Source organism: Colobus angolensis, unplaced genomic scaffold (assembly GCF_000951035.1).
Source record: "Colobus angolensis palliatus isolate OR3802 unplaced genomic scaffold, Cang.pa_1.0 Scaffold86, whole genome shotgun sequence".
Classification (NCBI taxonomy): domain Eukaryota; kingdom Metazoa; phylum Chordata; class Mammalia; order Primates; family Cercopithecidae; genus Colobus; species Colobus angolensis.
Window position 1 is genome coordinate 3,686,527 of NW_012122487.1, and position 8,163 is coordinate 3,694,689.

The 8,163-nt window shown below is 44.8% G+C and overlaps 1 pseudogene; it reads left to right on the top strand.

Annotated features, from left to right (window-relative positions):
- Positions 1-7,685, top strand: part of LOC105503506 — a 20,041-nt pseudogene extending 12,356 nt beyond the window's left edge.
- The last annotated feature ends 478 nt before the right edge of the window (positions 7,686-8,163 follow it).

Here is an 8,163-nt window from a genome sequence, read left to right on the forward strand (position 1 = left end):
AATGAGACCCCATCAAAAAAAAAAAGAAAGAGAGAGAAGGGGTTTCACCATGTTGGCCAGGCTGGTCTCAAACTCCTGCCCTCAAATGATCCACTCACCTCGGCCTCCCAAAGTGCTGGGATTACAGGCCTGAGCCACAGCATCCAGCCAAAGGTTATCTTAATAAAGTTTTTTATGTAGATTTCTTTCTCAGTGCTACGTCTGATCCCTGTCCTGGTAAGAGTCTGGGCTAAAAGTCAGGAATGATTGAGTTGTTCTCCTTTCCATGGAGGGGAAGGAAAGAAAATACCCTTACAATTTATGTCCTGTTCTTAGCCAGACAGGGGAAAGAAGCCCAAGAGCCTGTTTTTTGTTTCTGTTTTTTGTTTTTTGTTTTTTTAAATTGGAGGCAGGGTCTTGTTCTGTTGCCCAGGCTGGAGTGCAGGGGCACAATCACGGTTCACTGCACTCTCAACCTTCTGGGCTCAAGCAATCCTCCCACCTCAGCCTCCTCAGTAGCTGGGACTATAGGCACGTACCACCACGCCAGGCTAATTTTTGTATTTTTTAGAGACAGTCTCACTATGATGCCCAGGCTGGTCTCAAACTCCTGGGCTCAAGTGATCCTCCCACCTCAGCCTCCCAAAGTGCTGGGATTGTAGGTGTGAGCCCCAAGAGCTTCTTTTGCATCAGCTATTTCTCAATTTTCTTCAGCTCAAAATAATCCTATTCGAATGACATTTTTGGGGTAGGATGTTCTAATCCCCTGCAATGCCATTTATTGCATCAGCCAACACTGGATTCGTGGTATTACTTGCTCACAGGTAGAGGCTATTAGACTCCCCTGACTGGTTAATTGAAACGAATGCATCTTCACTCTCTTTTTTCTTTATTTAAATTTGGCACTCATTTTTCAAGTTTCTGACAAAACATCTTGAAATGTCTCTCTGTAGGCCTCAAATACTTAAGAGCCTCAGAAAAGCATAATTGGTTCTAAAGGTAACAATTACTTTTAGTTGTGAGAACCAGTCTCACAACTTGCAATTATGGCCATAGAATTTTAGCAGTGCACACTAGCATGCACTTCAGAAATTATCTTGTCCAGATCCTTCTTATAGGTAAAGCAACTGAAGACAACACGGTGACTGAGTGACCTTGGGCAATTTACCTATCTTCTCACTTTTCTTATCAAATTGATCTCAGCAGTTCCTATACCTTTGAGGGTTATTGTAAGGAATAAATAATAAAAGGCTGGGCACAGTGGTTCACATTTGTAATTCCAGCACTTTAGGAGGCCAAGGCAGGAGAAACAATTGAGCCCAGGAGTTTGAGACCAGCCTGGGCAACATACCAAGACCCAGTCTCTAAAAGAAAAGGTTAAAAATTAGCAGGGCATGGTGGTGCACAGCCTATAGTCCTAGCTACTCGGGAGGCTGAGGCCGGTGGATCATTTGAGCCCAGGAGTTTGAAGTCACAGAGAAGTGGTGTCGTTGTCTGGGATAAATATCAGGTTTCTTGTCTCATGCCAAGGGAATCGAGAATGTGGACACATAAGAAGTGAGTTTAAGAGCATTGGTTTAATAGGCAAAAGGAAGAGAAAAAGGAATACCTCTCTCTTGCAGAGAGAGGGACTCCTGAGTGGGACTTTTGGTCTCATGGTGAAACACATGGGGTTTTATAGACGAGCTTGAGGAAGCGGTGTCTGAGTTACATAGAGCCCGAGAGATTGGATGGACCAGGTGTGCCATTTACATAGCACACAAAGAAGCTGGCTGCCCTACCCTAATATTTTATTATGCAGATGGGTCCTCTACCTGGCTGGAGCCATGTTGCCTGTTCCTTTACTGTACACGTGATTGACAAAGAAAAGGGAAAATGGAGCCTCCATGTTGAACATGCCTCACCCCCAGGTAGCCTTTTCCTGTTGGCACAGGTGTTGGCATTTACCTGTGCAAGCTTCCAGCTTGCGTATTTATGTCTGCAGCTCAGGTTTTCAGGCTGCTCTTTGTTAGAAAAGAAATGATTTAGGAGCTGCTTGGTAAGAACCCTCACTATCTGTCTAAATAATTTATTTCTAGTTCCTGTATCAGCAGTGAGCTGTGGGCCAGATGTGGTGGCTCACGCCTGTAATCCCAGCATTTTGGGAGGCTGAGGTGGACAGATCACTTGAGGTCAGCAGTTCGAGACCAGCCTGGCCAACATGGTGAAACCCCTGTCTCTACTAAAAATACAAAAATTAGCTGGGCATGGTGGCTCATGCCTGTAATCCCAGCTATTTGGGAGACTGAGGCAGGAGAATCACTTGAACCCAGGAGGCAGAGGTTGCAATTTTCTGAGATTGTGCCACTGCACTCCAGCCTGGGCAACAGAGAGAGAGACTCCATCTCAGAAACAAATCAGTGACAAATCAGTGACAAACCAACGCACTCTAGCTTGGTGACAGAGTGAGACCCTGTCTCTAAAAAGAAAAAAAAAAGGGCCCTGCACAGTTGCACAGTGACTCACACGTGTAACCCTAACACTTTAGGAGGCCAAGGCAGGAGGATTGCTTGAGCCTAAGAGTTTGAGACCAGCCTGGGCAATACGGCGAAACCCCGTCTCTGCAAAAAATACAAAACGTAGCTGTCACAGCATGTGCCTGAAGTCCCAGGTACTTGGGAGGCTGAGGTGGGAGGATCACTTGAGCCTGGGAGGCAGAGATTGCAGGAGCCGAGATCACACCTCTGCACTTCAGCCTGGGCCGCAGAACAAGACCCTGTGTCAAAAAAAAGAAAAAATATAAATGAGATAATGCAAGTGAAACAGAGCAGTAAATCATTCAATAAATGTTTGTTATGACCATGGATACAACAACTAAAAAGTCCTGAATTTGCTATTTACAATTAACTCGGGTAGTCCCTAAATATCTCTAGATCTCAGTTTTAACAATCCATGAAATGAATGAGAAGGTTAGACTAAGTCAGTGGTTCAAGTTGTGCTGTGGAGTCCTAGGGCTTTCCTGAAGGACAGCAGAGAGGGGCTGGGAGGCCAGCAGACAGCCACCAAATACCCTATCTTTCTTCAACCAAAGCTGTTTAGCTTTTCTCTTCTGAAATTTTTGTTTGAATAAAATAGTTCTGAGCTGGGCATAGTGGGTCATGCCTGTAATCACAGCATTTTGGGAGGCCACAGTGGGAGGATCATTTGAGGCCAGGAGTTTGAGACCAACTTGAACCCCATCTCTGAAAAAAATAAAAATAAATAAAAATTGTGCTTAAAAAAAGTAACTCCTTAGCAGGATAAACTTTAAGGTTCTTTCAGCTCAAGATTCTATGATTTTGCAAGATCACACAGTGTCCTTTGTTCTGATTTCAAAATAAAGACAGGGATTTTATTTTTTTATTTTTGAGACAGAGTCTCACTCCTCATCACCCAGGCTAGAGTGCAGTGGTGCAATTCACCCAGGCTAGCGTGCGGTGTTGCAATCTCGGCTTACTGCAACCTCTGCCTTCCAGGTTCAAGCGATTCTCGTGCCTCAGCCTCCCAAGTAGCTGGGATTACAGGTGTGCACCACCACACCTGGCTAATTTTTGTGTTTTTAGTAGATACAAGGTTTCATCACATTGGCCCAGCTGGTCTCAAGTGATTTGCCCTCAACTCCTGGCCTCAAATGATCCACCTGCCTTAGCCTCCCAAAGTGTTGGGATTAGTCATACATCACCATGCCCAGCCAAAATAAAGACAAAGATTTTTACATTTTTTTTTTCTTTTTTTTTTTTTTTTTGTCTCACTCTGTCGCCCGGGCTGGAGTGCAGTGGCCGGATCTCAGCTCACTGCAAGCTCCGCCTCCCGGGTTCACGCCATTCTCCTGCCTCAGCCTCCCGAGTAGCTGGGACTACAGGTGCCCGCCACCTCGCCCGGCTAGATTTTTGTATTTTTTAGTAGAGACGGGGTTTCACCGTGTTAGCCAGGATGGTCTCGATCTCCTGACCTCGTGATCCGCCCGTCTCGGCCTTCCAAAATGCTGGGATTACAGGCTTGAGCCACCGCGCCCGGCCTAAAGATTTTTACATTTTTAAGGATAAGATCAACTTATGACTGTAGACACAGAGCCAGGACGGAACTCTAGGTCTCCTGACAGTAAGGAAGATACAATGTCTTGAGGTTAAAAGGAAGGAGATCTTCAAATGATTAATGCTGAGTAATGACTATGGACATTCTTCTGTTTTGGTTATAGGGAAACAAACCCTGGATTTTTGCTTCTTAGTTTTCTTTTGGATTATTTAAGGAGTGAGTATTCTTTAGGTGACAGTGCTGATTACGATCCAGTCTACAATTAACACATTTATTACCCAATCCTTTTCTGGGTAACTGAAGTTTAATGTTTGCTGAATTATAGTTGATTGAGAAAGAGGACCTTAAGGAGAGATTTCAGTATCACTTTCGCTCAGATTTATTTTTAAAAAGGTTTTAGGGTGGTTATTGCCATGCTATTGAGATATCCAGGTGAGCTTTGTATATTTCAGATGCAATTCTCTGGTACAGTTCTATTTTCAGTAAACCTACCCCAATTTCAAAGCTCTAATCAAAAAAGAGTTTGTATTGGCCAGGTGCAGTGGCTTACACCTGTAATCCCAGAACTTTGGGAGGCTGAAGCGGGTGGATCACATGAGGCCAGGAGTTCAAGACCAGCCTGGCCAACATAGCAAAACCCCATCTCTACTAAAAAGACAAAAATTAGCTGGTGTGGTAGTGCACATCTGTAATCCCAGCTACTTGGGAGGCTGAGGCAGGAGAATAGCTTGAACCCCAGAGCCAGAGGTTGCAATGAGTAGAGATCACACCATTGCACTCCGGCCTGGGAGACAAGAGTGAAACTCCATGAAAGAAAGAAAGAGAGAGAGAGAGAGAGGAAGGAGGGAGGGAGGGAGAAGGAAAGAAAGAACTTCAACACACATTATTTTATTTGATACCTACAAAAATGCTCTGAGGTAGACAGAAGAGGTTTCTTCCCTGATCACAGAAGAGAGAACAAAGGCTCAGGGAAGTTGATTATTATAACTATTCTACAGCTAATAAGTTGGTTATGCAGTCGTTAAGTCTTTATTGAACATCTCTAGCATCCAGGCATTGGGTTAAGGATCCAGGACTCAGGTTCAAATGAATCACACCTCAGTGTGGTTCTCTTTCTTGGAGTAGTTCTTGAATGCCTCAGTTTTAAACTTAGGGAGGCTTTCTTACAACTTAAAACTATTTAATAGGTAATTCTTAATTCACATAGTATAATATAACATACCCAACAACATTTTGCAACAGGCCAGGTGCGGTGGCTCACGCCTGTAATCACAGTGCTTTGGGAGGCTGAGGCAGGAGAATGGCGTGAACCCGGGAGGCGGAGCTTGCAGTGAGCTGAGATCTGGCCAGTGCACTCCAGCTTGGGTGACAGAGCGAGACTCCGTCTCAAAAAAAAAAAAAAATTAGCCTGGCATGGTGGCATACGCCTGTAGTCCCAGCCACTTGAGACTGAGGCAGGAGAATTGCTTGAACCCAGGAGGCAAAGGTTGCAGTGAACTGCACTCTAGCTGGGACGACAGAGCAAGACTGTCTCAAAAAAAAAAAAAAAAAAATTCTGCAACAGCTGACGACAATCGAAAGAGTGAAGTAAAGATTGACTTTTCTAACTATAGTATTTTGCCTGCTAGGCATTCTAGGTTTTTCTTTTTAAAATGTCTTAGGAAACTCCAGCTGTTACAAGGAAGTATTGCTTTTGGTTTAATGTTTTATCCTGCTAGTGCACTCCACCCTTAAGTGATCTTAGTGACTAATAGGACTGGCACCAGTTCTCACTTACCAGATGTGAATTCCACTTACTAGTTTGTTTTTTATCTTCTGCTAATTTGCAGTTGTAGACAAAAACAGAGTAAAGAAGTTCTTAAAATAAATGAAAATCAGCAATGTAGTCACTGTTTAATTTTTGAATCGGCCTGGCACAGTGGCCTCACCTAAGAGTCATATGGTTGTTATGTTCCCTGATGTTAGGGGGCCCTCCCCTGCAGCCTACAGTGACTCAGAAGGCAGCTGCCGAGAACAGGAAGGCCTGGGGTTCATGTGACAAGCCACCAGCCTTTACCAGAGCAAACAAAGTAGGTGGGATGTTCCCCTGTCCTCTGCCCACCAGTTTTATATCACATTTCAGAGCTTTTATTTTTCTTTCCTCAGACAGCTCTGAATTTTCTCTTTGACCTGATTTGATTTGTGGAGAAATGCTGTCGAAAGGGCCTGCTGAGATTTTGTCCTGGCCTGCCTCACTGAAGAAGGCCAACGATCTGTTTGCATAGCAAGAATGAAAAAAATGTTTCTGTGCTTCAGAGATTACTGAATACTCTTTTTCCAAAATGAATCCGTTCCTTCTAGCAGGGATCATTTTTGCTAGTCGGGAAGATAAAGCTGTCAATATTCAGTAGCCAATCTCTAGATTTCTTTCTTTTCTTTTCTTCCTTCCTTCCTTCCTTTCTTTTCTTTCTTTTCTTTTCTTTTCTTTCCCTTTTTTTTTCTGAGACAGAGTCTGGCTCTGTCGCCCAGGCTGGGGTGCAGTGGCACGATCTCTGCTCACTGCAACCTCCCACTCCTGGGTTCAAGCGATTCTCCTGCCTCAGCTCCCGAGTAGCTGGGATTACAGGCACGCGCCATCACACCTGGCTAATTTTTGTATTTTTGGTAGAGATGGGGTTTCATCACATTGGCCAGGCTGGTCTCAACTCCTGATCTCAAGTGATCCGCCCGCCTCGGCCTCCCAAAGTACTGAGATTACAGGTGTGAGTCATCACACCCAGTGCCAATCTCTAGATTTCAAGAGAACACATGATGTCACAGTTTCTTGGAGATTTTCTTCACTGGATTTAAGTCATTGTTCTCCAAAGTGTGTTCTGAGGGCTACCTATATTTGAATCATCTAGATTAAGGTATCATCATCTCTACCAAAGGACCTTGTAATCTGTGTTTTTTTCAAGATTAAGTCTCCCTCTGTTGCCCAGGCTGGAGTACAATGGCGCGATCTCGCTCACTGGCAACCTCCACCTCCGAGGTTCAAGCAATTATCTGCCTCAGCCTCCTGAATAGCCACCACACCCAGCTAATATTTGTATTTGTTGAGACGGAGCCCCACTGTGTGGCCCAGGCTGGAGTGCAGTGGTGTGATCTCAGCTCACTGCAACCTCCAGCTCCTGGGTTCAAGCAATTTTCCTGCTCCAGCCTCCCTAGTAGCTGGGGTTACAGGCACCTGCCACCATGCCTGGCTAATTTTTTGTGTGTACTTTTAGTAGAGACAGGGTTTCACCATCTTGGCCAGGCTGGTCTTGAACTCCTGATCTCGTGATCCACCCGCCTCCGCCACCCAAAGTGCTGGGATGACAGGCGTGAGCACCCGGCCAAAATTTATTTTTTTGCACAAAATTAACTTAGCTAAATCAGAGTTCACAAGCCTTCATTGGTAAAGTGACCACAGGAGAGAGTCCTGGGGCAAAGGAGGAGTCTTATTTATGCCTTTCCTGTTTCCACTCCTGTACTCCCCCTCCCCGCAAAAATGCCATTTCTGATAGTGTTGGTCACTGCAGAAGGAAACAGGAAAAAACAGGAAGGAACTGAAGAAACATCAGTATTCCCTCTTGATTATCCTGGTGTGGGAAACAGGTCTGAGTTTAGAAAGCAATGCAGCAGAATGCTTATGAATCATTCACAAAGCTTAGTAAAATCACAGACTCCCCTTCTCCCCATTCTAATTAAGTGGGTGGAGCCTAAGAAGCTGTATTTGTAAAAATACCTACAGTGGTTCTAATGCAGGTTGATCTGGGGGGTCCATCAGGATATTTCTTGTTTAATGTACTGGAGCCCAGAGCTAGAAGTCCCCTTTGACAGCTGCTCTTCAAACTGTTGGCACAAAGACCTAAAGTAATTTTACAATATAAAGATATATGTGGGTTCTCTAACTGTCACGGGCAACCCCCCAAATTGGGGATCAGCCCAGGAGGCCATGAGGCTTCTTGACTTCTGGCAGAAAAGAATTCAGGAGGCCGCGGTGGCTCATGCCTGTAATCCCAGCACTTTGGGAGGCTGAGGCGGGCGGATTGCCTGAGGTCAGGAGTTCGAGACCAGTCTGGCCAACATGGTTAACCCCATCTCTACTAAAAATACAAAAAAATTAGCCAG